Genomic DNA, 13,138 nt, shown 5'->3' with positions numbered 1-13,138 from the left:
AATTTGTCTGGGTAATGAGTGCTGATTGATAAAGGCATGGAGAGTGGACCAGGTAATGGTTGGCAGTTAACTGCCAATGCTTGTTGTGATTCGACTAAATTGGTGATGGCCATTCTCTGCCTCATTTCGCATGACAATACCTTGACCACTTAGGCAACCTGCCAATTGAAAACATAACAAAGTTCAGTTATCAATGTCCATCACCATCTGACCAGGCCATTTTTCCATTGGGAACATCTCGATCAATCATTGTGCACTTTCCAAAGCATCAGAACTCTTTTCTTGTTCAGTATAAAATGTTGTTTCCCTTTTTGTCAAAATATTTCTGTATTTGCAAACAATTGCTTGATGTTGGGAACCTTTTGTTAATGGAGTATCCAGCATCCAGCTGATATGATTAAAATGGAATCTAGTTTTCGAATTTGAAATGATTTAACCCCCTGACAAGCCCACTTTGTTCATGAAGATCCTCTTTGAATATTGTATCAGTCTGGCTGTTGAAAGACAGCTTTTGAAAGTTGTTTACTTTGGTCAATTTCTATTTAATGAATTGCTGAGATGGTGCAAAATGCATTCTATTGCATTTACAAAACTAAGACATCTTGTGAAAAACAGGAGATGTGCACAGTGCAAATAAAAATCCCATTTACTGCTGGCCTGGACAAGACTGGTAAACTTAAACTTGTGCTCATAGAGAAAGGACTGAGATCTTAACAGGCTCATTATCATCTAATGTATTGAGTTTAAACTTATGTCGATCTCTAAATTCTTCAAAGCCTTGATCCACGCTGTCTCTTGTACCCCTTATATACACACTCTGTTCTTTGGTTCTCTGATTGCTTCATATCTTTTTGTCCATGAGTATGGCCGAGCCCCCTTAATTAGCTGTACTTTACTGATAAACGTCCTCAGATGCCATCTGGTACTGATTCCCTCTTTAAAAGCTTGCTTAAAAGCCAGTTTCATGTTTTTGGTCTTGGTCCTAACTCTTCTGATACATGCCAATAAACTTCTCCTGTTTGGCATTTGATCCATCCTTTTCTAGTTTGGAAGGTCGAACTCGAATAAATATAGGGTTAAAGATAGGATTCTTGGCAGTGTGGGGGAACCGAGGGATCTGGGTGTGCAGTACATATATCCCTCAAATTTACCACCCAAATGGATAGGGTTGTTAAGAAAGCATTTGGTGTTTTGGCTTTCATTATCAGGGGGATCGAGTTTGAGAGCCGTGAGGTTTTGCGACAGCTCTACAAGTCCCTGGTGAGACCACACTTGGAATATTGTGTCCAGTTCTGGTCGCCCTACTATAAGAAAGATGTATTGGCTTTGGAGAGCATGCAAAGAAAGTTTACCAGGATGCTGCCTAGACTGGAGGGCTTGCCTTATGAAGAAAGGTGGAATAAGCTCAGACGTTTCTCTCTGGAGAGAAGGAGGAAAAGAGGAGACCTGATTGAGGTATACAAGATAATGAGAGGATTTGATAAAGTCAATAGCTAGACACTTTTCCCCAGGGCAGGATTGGCTGGTACAAGGGGTCATATTTTTAAGATATTAGTAGAAAGGTATAGAGGAGACGTCAGAGGTAGGTTCTTTCCACAGAGAGTTGTGAATGCATGGAATGCATTGCCAGTGGTGGTGGTGGAAGCAGAGTCATTAGGGACTTTTAAGCGACTGCTGGACATGCACATGTTTAGCAGTGAGTTGAGGGGTGTGTAGGTTGTTATTATATTTTACATTAGGATTAAACCTTGGCCAAAGGGCCTGTTCTGTGCTGTACGTTTCTATGTTCTATGTTAAAGCATCTCATAAATGTGAGTATTTAATGTCCACTTTGGCAGATTTAATTGATTCTAATTGGAATGTATCTGCCAAAGCTTTAGCAAAACTGAATCAGCAAACAGCTTCAAACTGTGCACACATCCATCATATAACATTGCTGCTCCACATTAACTTTTCAAATGCGCTGCTCCATTCCAAATAGCGGACCACCCGTTCCCATTCATAGAAATTTGTTTCTGATGGATGGAAGTGGTTGTTTCGGTACTTCTGCCATTTTTATTGAACTCATCTCAAGTTACACTTTAGAATTTAACACTCAGGCCAAGACTGTTTGTGTTAAGCTTTATCAATTTTGACCAGTTTGCCAGCTTTTCATGTTCTTGAGTATTGGAATGGGACTGGGTTCTATCAGCCCTCTAGGGACAGGCTGCAAGGTCATTAGGTGGATAATAATAAGGGAAGGAAGGAGTTTCAGTGGCTCTCATATTTCCACCTCCGCAGTATTTTATTGATCCCAAATTAGGGAAAGGATGGCCACTCAGGTGGTCAATGTAGAGTCTGTTCCCGCCAATGCTGGCAGTTTGTTAGCAGTAGGTGGGTCCTCCATTGTGTGGGAGACCTCCTCCTGCATCCTAGAAACACGCCTGCAGGATGTCCCTCCTAATGAAGTACCTTATGGCTCATAACAGGGTATCCCATCTGCATACTGGAACAGTCTTCTGTCCATGGTGGCGATCATTACGGGAACTGGAAATCAGAGTAAGTAAGTGAAAGAATCCGTGAGGGCTACAGTGTTCACAAGATTCCCAGGTCCAGGTTGGCACGTCCGCCTGAGACCATTAATAAGTCATTAAAATCCCCCAATTGGTGCATGGACACTGGGTTACTCCTACTCCTAGTAAGAGTACTGTGATTACTGCTGTTTCAGTGCTAGCAAGCAAATAGTGAAGTGTGGCCATGTGATAAAATCATTTACATTCAGTGCTGAATACTTGAGACTTTTTTGTGAGAAACTTTATAATTCTTCTCGATGTTCTTAATACACTTTTTGTTTCATACAATGGTGATTTTCTACATAGGATTACAGAGGAAATACAGACCATTTGGCACAATCAGTTCATGCCAGCGCTTATGTTCCACTCAAGGTGTTTCACATCTTTTCTCATCTACATCGCCCATTGTAATTCTCTATTCCCATCCCTTCCAAGTGCTTGCCTCGTTTCCTTGAAATACATCTCACCTTTCGATTTCAACTATTCCGTCTGGTCACATATTCTCCATTCTCATCATTCTTTCAGTGAAGAGGTTTCTTCTGAATTCCCTTTTGGATTTCTTGAGGTACCGTCTTATATTGACAACCTCTAGTTATGTTCTACACCATAGTGAAATGTTTTCTCTGTACCTTCTCTTTTCAAAACCTTTCATAATTTTAGAACTGTCATCCTTCTTTTCAAGAGAGAAGTGAACAGCACAACAATTCTTCCTTGATACTCACAACCAGAAACTTGTGTAGCATTCTTATAAATCTTCTCTTCACTCTCTCTCATACATTCTATAATATGTCAACTCGAACTGCAGACTATACTCTTAATTATTGTCAACCAAATTTCTATAGTGACCCTACTTTCAAATCTATCCCTTTCGAGATAAAGCTTAGAGCCTTGTTTGCATTTTTATGGCCTTTGGAACCTATGGTGAAATTGTTAGTGACTGATGTAATTGTCTGAAATCCCTTTGTTTGTCTCCCTCACTTAGACGTGCATCTTTGAATAAATGACCTGCACATTATTCATACCAAGATGTAACACCTTACGTTTATCTGTGTGGATCTTCATTTGCTAATTATTTGAACATACCGTAAATTAATTAATGATCTCTTGCAACTTCTTGTAGTCCTCAGAATTGGCTACATTTCAACATTCCTTTCCAATTTGGTGTCATTGAATTGCTAAATTTTTTTCTCGTAATTAGATACAATATTAATTTGCAGTTTTACTTTATTTTGTTTTGAATTTTTAGAGAGGTGCAGTAATCCACACGGTAACTATAACAACTAAATGTAGAATGACAGATAGATGAAAATTATTACACACACAGGACTAATTAATAGACTCTATTAACTTCAAGGTCAAAGCAGGGAATTATTTTTTACACGAATGATATGGTGAGATTATCCGTAGTGCAATCACTTTTGTCCATTTCTTTTTTGTTGCAGTTTATTTCCCCAGGTCTTTCTGTGCTACTGGTATGAAATTGAAAAGGCACCCGTCCTCCATTTTAAACTAAATGATAATAAAAAAAACAGCGTTTATATAAAATGTAACATGATTTATGAAACCATCCCTCTAGGCTTATACATATTCACAGCCATGTAGAGTTATATAGGGAGAGGCTGAATGAGCTGCGGCTGATTTCCCTTGAGCGTTGGAGGCTGAGGGGTGACTTTATAAAGGTTTATAAAATCATCAGAGGCATGGATACAGTGAATAGACAAGGTCTTTTTCCCTGGGGTGGGTGGAATCTCGTCTGAACCTATACTCGTGAGTATAGGTTTAGAGTGAGAGGGGAATAAGTTGAAAGTAGCTAAGGAGTTACTTTTTCATGTAGGGGATGGTGTGTATGGAATGAACTGACACAGGAAGCAGTGGAGGCTGGTGCAATTTCAACATTTAAAAGGCATCTGAGTGTGTAGACGAATAGGAGGGTTTAGAGGGGTTGGGCCAAGTACTGGCAAAAGAGACTAGATTAGTTTAGGATATCTGGTCAGCATGGGCGAGTGAGACTGAAAGATCTGTTTCCAAGTTGTACAACTCTATGACTCTATGATTCACCTCTTTGCTCTTAATGTACTAGTCGAATCTCTTTGGATTATCTTTAACATTATCTCCCAAGGTTATCTCATTTTCCTTTCTTGCCCTCCTCAGTTCCCTCTTTACAATGTCCCTGCACCTCTTGTACTCTTCGGGATTCACTTGATCTCAGTTCTCTATATCGAATATACGAATCATTCTTAATCTGAACCAGAGCCTCAATATCTTTATTCCTCCAGCGTTCCCTCCTCTTACCAGCCTTATCTTCACACTAACAGAAACATCACGCCTCCTAACTCTCGTTTAGATTAGATTACATTACAGTGTGGAAACAGGCCCTTCGGCCCAACAAGTCCACACCGACCCGCCGAAACGCAACCCACCCATACCCCTACATTTACCCCTCACCTAACACTATGACCTGAGGCGGGAATTGAACCAGGGTCTCTGGCGCTGTGAGGCAGCAGTGCTAACCACTGTGCCACTGTGCCGCCCCTTGAGCTGCAAACAGTCTACTCCAATCAACCCTTGAAGGTTTTTGTCTCATACTATCAAAATTTGCCCTCGTCCAATTAAGAACTTTAACTTATATATAATGCCAATCCTTTCCATAAATATTTTACAACTAATCGAATTATGACCCCGGCCCCAAAAAGCTCCCCTACTAACCATTCAGTCACTTGCCCTGCCTTATATCACAAGAGTAGGTCAGGTTTGCTCCTTCTGTGGTAGTTACATCTGCATATTAATGAAGAAAATTGACTTTAGCACTTACCAAATTCCTCACCATCCAAGCTCTTAAAACCATGGCTGTCCCACTTTATGTTTGGAAGGTTAAAATTTGCTATTATTACAATCCTATTATTCTTACGTATAAATAAGATCTTTCGACATATTTGCTACTCAATTTCACTCTGACTACCGGGGGGACTATTACAATCGAATCAAAGTAATCATGCTTTTCTTATTTCTGAGTTCCATCCACATAGCTTCACTCGACCATCCCTCAGAAATACCTTGTGTTAGAACAGTAGTAATGTTTCACCACAAGAAAAATTGACTCCAATTTCCTTCTAGCTCTTCCTACTTCTGCTGTACCTTTGATGGTGGTAGGGGCTTTGAACATAAATTATTCAATTTACTAGTGATGGTTAGTAGCTGAAAATAAAGATACTATGGGTGACTTAGGTGCTGGGAAATAAAAGGTAACATTGTGTGGAAGGAAAATTCTGGATAGAAACAAGAATTTTAAAAACGAACTCCATTCTGTCTGCCCAGGTCTTGCCTACACCGCTCTACCTCCAGAGTACTTTCCTTTTATTTTGATGAGTTCAAGTTAATCTCATCCGCTGTTTTGTACTTGTTAACCATTTGTGAACGGGTGTTTGCTGTTTCAGAATGTAGATTGCCTTATCGTGTACTTTCTCAGAGTTCAGTGTTTGGAGTCCTTTTTGGTTCAACCTGTGCTTTGGTCTATAATGCAAAATTACAGAAAAATATTAATAGCAATTTAAAATAAAATGTTTGGATATTGGAAGAACAGCTAAGAGCTTCAGATCTTGACAGACGGCTTGTGGGAAAGGACATGGAAAGCAGCAGGGTTTCCAGAACTTCTAATCTCTGCCTTCCCTGATCGAAATCAACCTGTGATTTATAATTGTTGAGGATTGTTATTCATTAATATCGGTGTGTCAGATAGATCTCAGTCTCAGGGAGGTGTAACGTGCTTCTTTGTTTTGTGATGAACTCAGGGGAACATACAATAGTAAGGGGGTAAACCCAAAGGGGTGAAGGAGCAGAAGATCCCCCGTGTATATGAGCACAAATCAGGAAATGTACCATGACACATGGACAGAAGAGCAAATAAACCCGACTTCATCACCCTACGCTGGAGAGAACAAACACAAAGCAATTATGTTAAACTGAAATAAAACAGTCTCTTGTCTCACCTGGAATGTTGCATCTAGTTTCAGGTGCCACGTTTTTGAAAAGAAATGCAAAGTTATGAGATTGGGTGCGTGACTGATTCACAACACTATTCCCGGGATGATACACCTCACCAACTCTGAGAAATTGAGAATGTTCTCCTCTGCTGATAGTTTCCAGACTCTGTGAACAGTTGCTATGATTGGTTCTCAATTCCGTCTTGCGTCATATGGATCTCAATGGCTGAATATTTCAAGTACTCATGAGCTGTGCCTTGCCTGATCAACATCGACCTCTGATTTATTATTTTTGAGGGTTGCTGTTCAGCAATATCTCTTTATCAGACAGATCTCAGTCTCATTCCCTGGGATTTGACAGGTGTGGTTTGTCAAGTAGATCCCAGGAATTGTGCTCCATGAGATTTATGTGTGAGAAAAACTCCAGTTCTGAGAATCTGCCCTTGGATTGTGCACGTGTTGTTGTCTGAATACCTGACTGAACGTTGACATTTTTGGGTGATGAATGTTTCGTTGGGCGATTTCGGTGGCGATTTCTGCATTATTAACCCAGGCTGCCCTGACATTGGGAGTACTTTTAGTTTAGAGAGTGTAGAGTAAATTTTCAAACTCCGTTGTCTGCCTTTTTTCGGCTTCTGGTGGAGCAAAGCTCCTAATTTGTATCATTAGGTGACCCGAGGTCGTGACCCTTGCTGCATAAGCGGAAATGTTCTCTAATCATTCTGCCTCTGGAGTGTTCCATCAGGCATATCGTGTGAAAGATGTATTAACATTAGTGGGCTGCATGGTAGCGCAGCATTAAACTAAATGACTGGATGAAACACAACCAAACAGAACAAGTGAAAGTATTTGGCTGGGAAAGGAGTAGGATGTGGGAAAATGTATTATTACTGACTGGCCTTGGATAAAGAATTGAGCAAACTCAAGGTTAGTGCATATTCATTCGAGATTTATTAACCATTTCAGAAAACATTTGTATCCAAAAGGTTGATGTAAAAGCTAATAGAAGTGAATATAATGGCTGGATGCCACATTGAGACGAGAACACATGCGCTGTGAGCTGGGAATTTTCTGTACATCAGTAACAGTCACAAGAAAGGGAATACAACGGCTCATCAGAAAGGGTAGGCAACCATTCTGAGTAAGGAACAAATAAAAACAAAACAAACGGGCTTCAAACAACTGGGAAGCTACAAATTCTTCCAACTACAACCATCTCAAAGATATCAAAGTAAAAAGGAAAATCCATCAATAATTGTCTCAGTTACACGCTAATACACTGAAATAATCTCACTGTTAGAGTCAGCAACAGGACAGTTTGGAGATTGGGAATTCAGAGACCTTGATAAGCAGATCAGGAAAATCAAAGTGGCCCACAACTCATTCACTTAACCTGAAAAAGAGAGAGAAAGCAATGAAACAGATATTTATGATCAGGGACTTTCAAATATAATGTTTATTCAATGGCACACTTAGAGATTTCACAAAACATATTGGGCTGCTTGGCGTGAGAAAGATGTGATTATTCTCACCTTCACCAGAGTGACGGCAGCGCTGTAGAAAATACTCAGGGAGAACAAGGTGATGAACATGGAAGCAGTTGTCCAAATGTTGCTGTTATCATCCTCATAGTCTTCAATCCAAGTGCGATCTATTGAATATATGAATATAAAGCCGAGAGAACGCATTTAGATTGTTTATTGATCCAGATCGATCTATCTGCATCCAAGTCATGTAATTGGAGACCATTACATCTTCATAAAGCCGTCAGGTATTTCTCAAGTGTGACTCTTATCTGTATCTATTAGTGCATTATTGACTCTCAGCAAGAATTTACAAATACTAACTGCACATGTTCTTTCTTCATTGTCCATGTCAGAACGTTTTAAATTATTTTTCTTTTCATCTATTATTTAAGGATATTATTATTTGAGGAATGCTTATTACGAATGATGATTTTAATTATATCATTATATTTTAAATATAGGCTGTGACAGCACTTTAGTTGAAAATTGTGGCCATCACTGAACAAAAGTTCAAATGTGATTCTCATCTTTTATATTGGTGACCAATTGCTTGGCAAATCATGAATATAAGTGACATCACAGTCAGGACATTGCTTCATATTTTTGTTTGTAGGATCTGTATATTTAGGAATAAGTTTTTGTACGTTTGTCCCTTAATTTATTTGATCTACTGCTTGGTGTGTTTGGTTTTCCTTTCATGTTTGTGTATGTGGTTATGAGAGTCTCTTACTTCACTCTTGCCCATGTTGGAGTCTGTGAATGAATAAACATATTCTTGTTCCTTTACTGCTGGTGTGCTCATGTGTTTGTGCACCTAATTTTTTGTCTTTTCACATTGTGTAAGCATCATCATGCTAATATGCCACTTCGTTGCTGCCTATGCTTATCTTGTAATGCCTTTGTGAGTGTTCACTTTTCATTAGTGCTATCTAAAATGTGTGCTTATGTGTCTGTTTCAGATCCTACCTAAACTAGGTTATTTTCATGTTTATGCTTAATAAATGTTAGCATGCAATGTTATGTTTTTATGGATGTTTATATTTATATGATGATGATTGCTTGTGTGGCAATCTTTCCCAAACCATCTCCTGATAAGCTTGTTTGTGCTATTGTTTGTGTATGCTTGCTGATGCTTGTGCCCATTATCCTTATTTAATAAATGCCCCTCTATTTGTTCATCTATGCACTTGTGTGTCTGCATGTGAGACTCTGAATTTGTGTGTGCGTGTGATATTGTGTCCATGCTGATCAATGTGGTTTAAAAATAACTAATTAAGCTGCTTCTGTCATCGTATGTTTGTGATTCGGAAAATGGGAAAATAATGATGTTAATGTTTATCTCTGTGCACTTACGTGCCTGTCTGAGTTGACATGTGGGAGGACATTTTTCGGAATTTGTATCTGTGTGTTCATGTGTGTATGTCTGTACGCATTGTGCTGTATGAATGTATATGTATTCATGCCCATTTGTGTATTACCGTGTGTCGATGTTTCTCATGGTTATATGTGAGTACTCCTGTTCGTTTGTGCAAATGATTTTCTTTTGGTGTATGTGAGTTTCTGTATGAGCTTAGGTGGGTGTTCAAGTACCATTTGCATGTGTGGCTCGGTGCGAGTATGCGTGTGTGACATCTTATCTATATGCACATTTGAGTATGCACATAAATATGTGTCAATACGTGTGTATTTGCGATCATCTCTCTGCATCTGTTCTTATACCAGACTGCAATTTTCATTATTCTAATTTATTGTTCTAATTTTAATGGATTGCCCATAATTCGATTTGACCTTGGTGTTACAGGAAACATTTCCCATCGTCGTGCAGAGATAAGCGTTTTATGAGCAACTCTTCTGTTGCAGTGATAGAACTTCTGTCTCTGAGAGAAAAGGCGTGAGTTCAAATCCCCACTGCCCCAGAGATAACATTTCTGAATATGTTTATTAGAAAATGTCTACTTGTGTTCCGTATGTGAAACAAAATGATATCAGGTATTCGAATACCAGAATTGATCCCATGTGCTCCAGAAAACTGAGACAAAACTATGGAATTCAAACTGGGACGATGCAAACACCAGTTTTGGATTATGGGAATCAATGTTAATCATTTGTTAACAGAGCCAAGTGTGTCTAACATGCTTCAAAGGTATTGTTTTGCATGGAAATGTTAAATCTTTGGACAGTAAGCAAGAAGCTGACTAATCCTGTTAGCAACTGGGTTACATTACAGAGGACATCTACCATGAAAACTCTGCACAGGGAGCAAGAGGACAGCCCATTCATCGTTCCCCTCCCCTCTGCTCCACAACAACTTGTCTGTTGATTCTCTTTGGTGTGAAAGTGAAGATACATTCTGTCAACTCATGCGCTGGCGCAAAATCCCTGGCAGTTCCCCAGAAACAAAGGCTACATGCAAACTGTTCTGCACTCTTTACGATTGGTATGTTCCAATCAAATTTAATTTTAAAGTGTCTTAAATTTACATTTCCAATTGGTGCAATTTGGCAGTTTAAAACTGACATGAATTTTGTAAGAATGTAAATGGGGGGAATCGAAAACACCAAGTTCAAAACTCGTGCCCTACTCTTGACATAAAATGGACATTGTCAGATTTTGTCACAGAGGGATTTAGGATGAATAACGTCCTTGGCGGAATCCTGCAATGAGTGAGCTTTACTCTATCTCTGACCCAGGGTGTATCTGAGCAGGGAACATTAACTGCACAAGACACTCACTCTAGACCTGTTAATAATCCACTTTAACTACACAGATGGAATGTAAGTCAGAGTGAGAAACAACTAATTCAGTATTTAACTCACAACTGGAGGAAAAAAACCACTTCATTACTTCTGTTGAATTATTAAATGCAACTTTGAGATTTTTATTGACATGAATTAACAGTGTCCATCAGTGCAAGTGAAATGTTTACAAAACTCGGTTTACCGCTGGATTTATCGACTGTTCTGTTGATGATCTTCAATGGAATCGCTTCATGTCCCACCACACAGGAGTAAGAAGCACCGCTGGCCCACTCCTCCGCTGTAATGGATAACAGGCTGTACATGAAGAAGGAGGTGTTGTCACTCTCCGCCATCACCTCGGTGTTCTTGTAGTTACTGGGATTCACTGGCTTGTCATTGTTTGTCCACTTGACGAAGATCTCTCGAGGGGAGAAACCTCTCACTAAACAGGTGAGGGAGAGAAACCTCTGAGAGAACATTTCTTCTGTTGGTGGCAGGAGGACCGACACTGATGGGTCCAGCGGATTAATCACTGCAGAATATTTGAGACAAATATAAATCAACCAAAAAAATCCTGAACCAATATCACAATTTCACTAAATATTAAAATACGCCATGTTTAATTTGGGATTTATTCACTCTCGTTTTCTAAAGGAGCAGAATGGTACGCATACTGTCCAGTAAAACAAGGAAAGTTTAATGTGAATGTTGCCTCCATGTTTCCAGCCCACAACAAGGGCATTCTGTCCATTTGTCATTGCTGATGGTGGCGTCACAACCCAGGCTTCTTCCCACCTTATCTGACTTAATCAGAATACAATATCCTTTGGTCCATCTTTTTCTGAATCAGCTACTTAGCTATCCTGCCTTCAGATGCATCATTAATGCTCCCAACGGTGTTGGTTCATTACCAATCAAAACCTGCCATTGATGTAACTGGATCTGGATTACACATGGGATCCTTTGTGCTTTAATCTCACCGCTCACCTTTCTCCTTGTGGATGGAGTCTCTCAGCAGAGTCGGTAGATTCTGATGGTACACCACACATTCAAAAGTAACGCCACTCAGCCAGGCTTCAGTAGAAATGTCTAATTTGCTGATCACGCTGTCGGGATTCTGTTCAGGCTGCTCAGCAATCTCTGATTTCAGAGGCTTCTTTTCTTGTCTCCAGGTCACGTTGACTCCAGAAGGAAGATTGGACACAACGCAGGTTAACGTCACCGTCGCCTCCAGTAAGACTTGTTATACTGGCGGTGGGAGGATTTTAACGGTGTTAGGGTGGCTCTCGTATCTTCTATGAAACAAAAATCAAAGTCAATGAAAAATGCCCCTTTCTGATACAAACCGCCAATCTTCAGATTACTCCTTCACAGGGTGAAGACACCACCTTCAAAATGGCAACTCCAACTATTCTGAAACGATGCTTACTATTGTTGATGTATTTTGATCTGTGAAACATTTGTGATTACCTATAACATACCCTGTGTAATTATTCCGAATGAACACTGGCTTTGTAACAAGTGAAAGCTGTGAAAAAAGTAAAATCATCGAAGATACCATCATGTAACCCATGGAATGACCTTTCTTTCAGAGTTTGTCTCTCACTTAAGACCATCTATTGATACTTGTGACAAGAGTAATCTGAATATAATGAGCTCATTTCCATGTTCATAACCTTTTGGTACAAGTGCTGCTGGTCACACTGACTGCCGAATCACATCCCAAATTTTGGACAAATTGTAATAAATAATAATTATTCTCTTTGCAGAGTTCTAAAGTGTTACAGGAGCGGTGAACAGCCATGGAAATTCTGTTCATTATATTTAATGTGATCAAAAATACTTTGCGTTATTGGTGTGATGTCATTCTCTAATTTATGTCATTGTTCCTCGTGGGCTGTGTTTGGAGTAGATCTGAAAACAAGACATTGAGTACAGCATTGTATATCGAGAAGGACACCCATCTCCTTAAGTCTTTCGCTCTATTCAGTTAGTTCATAACTGGTCTGTACTTTCACTTTATTTACCAAGCTGCATTTTTTAATTTCTTCATAGAGCAGGGGAGAAAAAAACAAACAAACAAAAGCGTCTTAAATTAATCTACAAACTCGATGGAAATGTGCACTAATTTTGTAGACATCCACGACTCACTGTGTAAACATCATCACCCCAAACCAGGCTAAATCAGCCTGTCTCGAGTTCCTAGTTCATTCATCCCTATATTCCTATTGTCGCATTCCCACCAGAATCTATTCTCCTGCCTCATCCACTAATTACAGAAAGCATCTTAAAGCAGCTCAGTGAGATCATGTTTATCCCAGTTCATCAAATGTGATACCCAC

The 13,138-nt window shown here is 39.5% G+C and overlaps 1 pseudogene across 1 annotated transcript in view; it reads right to left on the bottom strand.

The window, feature by feature from the left end:
* Positions 1 to 10,912: 10,912 nt before the first annotated feature.
* Positions 10,913 to 13,138, bottom strand: part of LOC148138513 (Ig heavy chain C region pseudogene) — a 50,632-nt pseudogene continuing 48,406 nt past the window's right edge. The window contains exons 2-3 of the transcript XR_015753994.1: positions 11,784 to 12,091; positions 10,913 to 11,328 (exon numbers count right to left, since the gene is read on the bottom strand). The product of XR_015753994.1 is annotated as an Ig heavy chain C region pseudogene (transcript). The remainder of the gene's footprint in view (positions 11,329 to 11,783; positions 12,092 to 13,138) is intronic.

Source organism: Chiloscyllium plagiosum, unplaced genomic scaffold (assembly GCF_037043375.1).
Source record: "Chiloscyllium plagiosum isolate Xiang-an unplaced genomic scaffold, Cpla_swu_hap1 HiC_scaffold_40, whole genome shotgun sequence".
NCBI lineage: Eukaryota > Metazoa > Chordata > Chondrichthyes > Orectolobiformes > Hemiscylliidae > Chiloscyllium > Chiloscyllium plagiosum.
The sequence above is the reverse complement of the archived record's forward strand: the minus strand, read 5'-3'. Positions and strand labels throughout refer to the sequence as shown.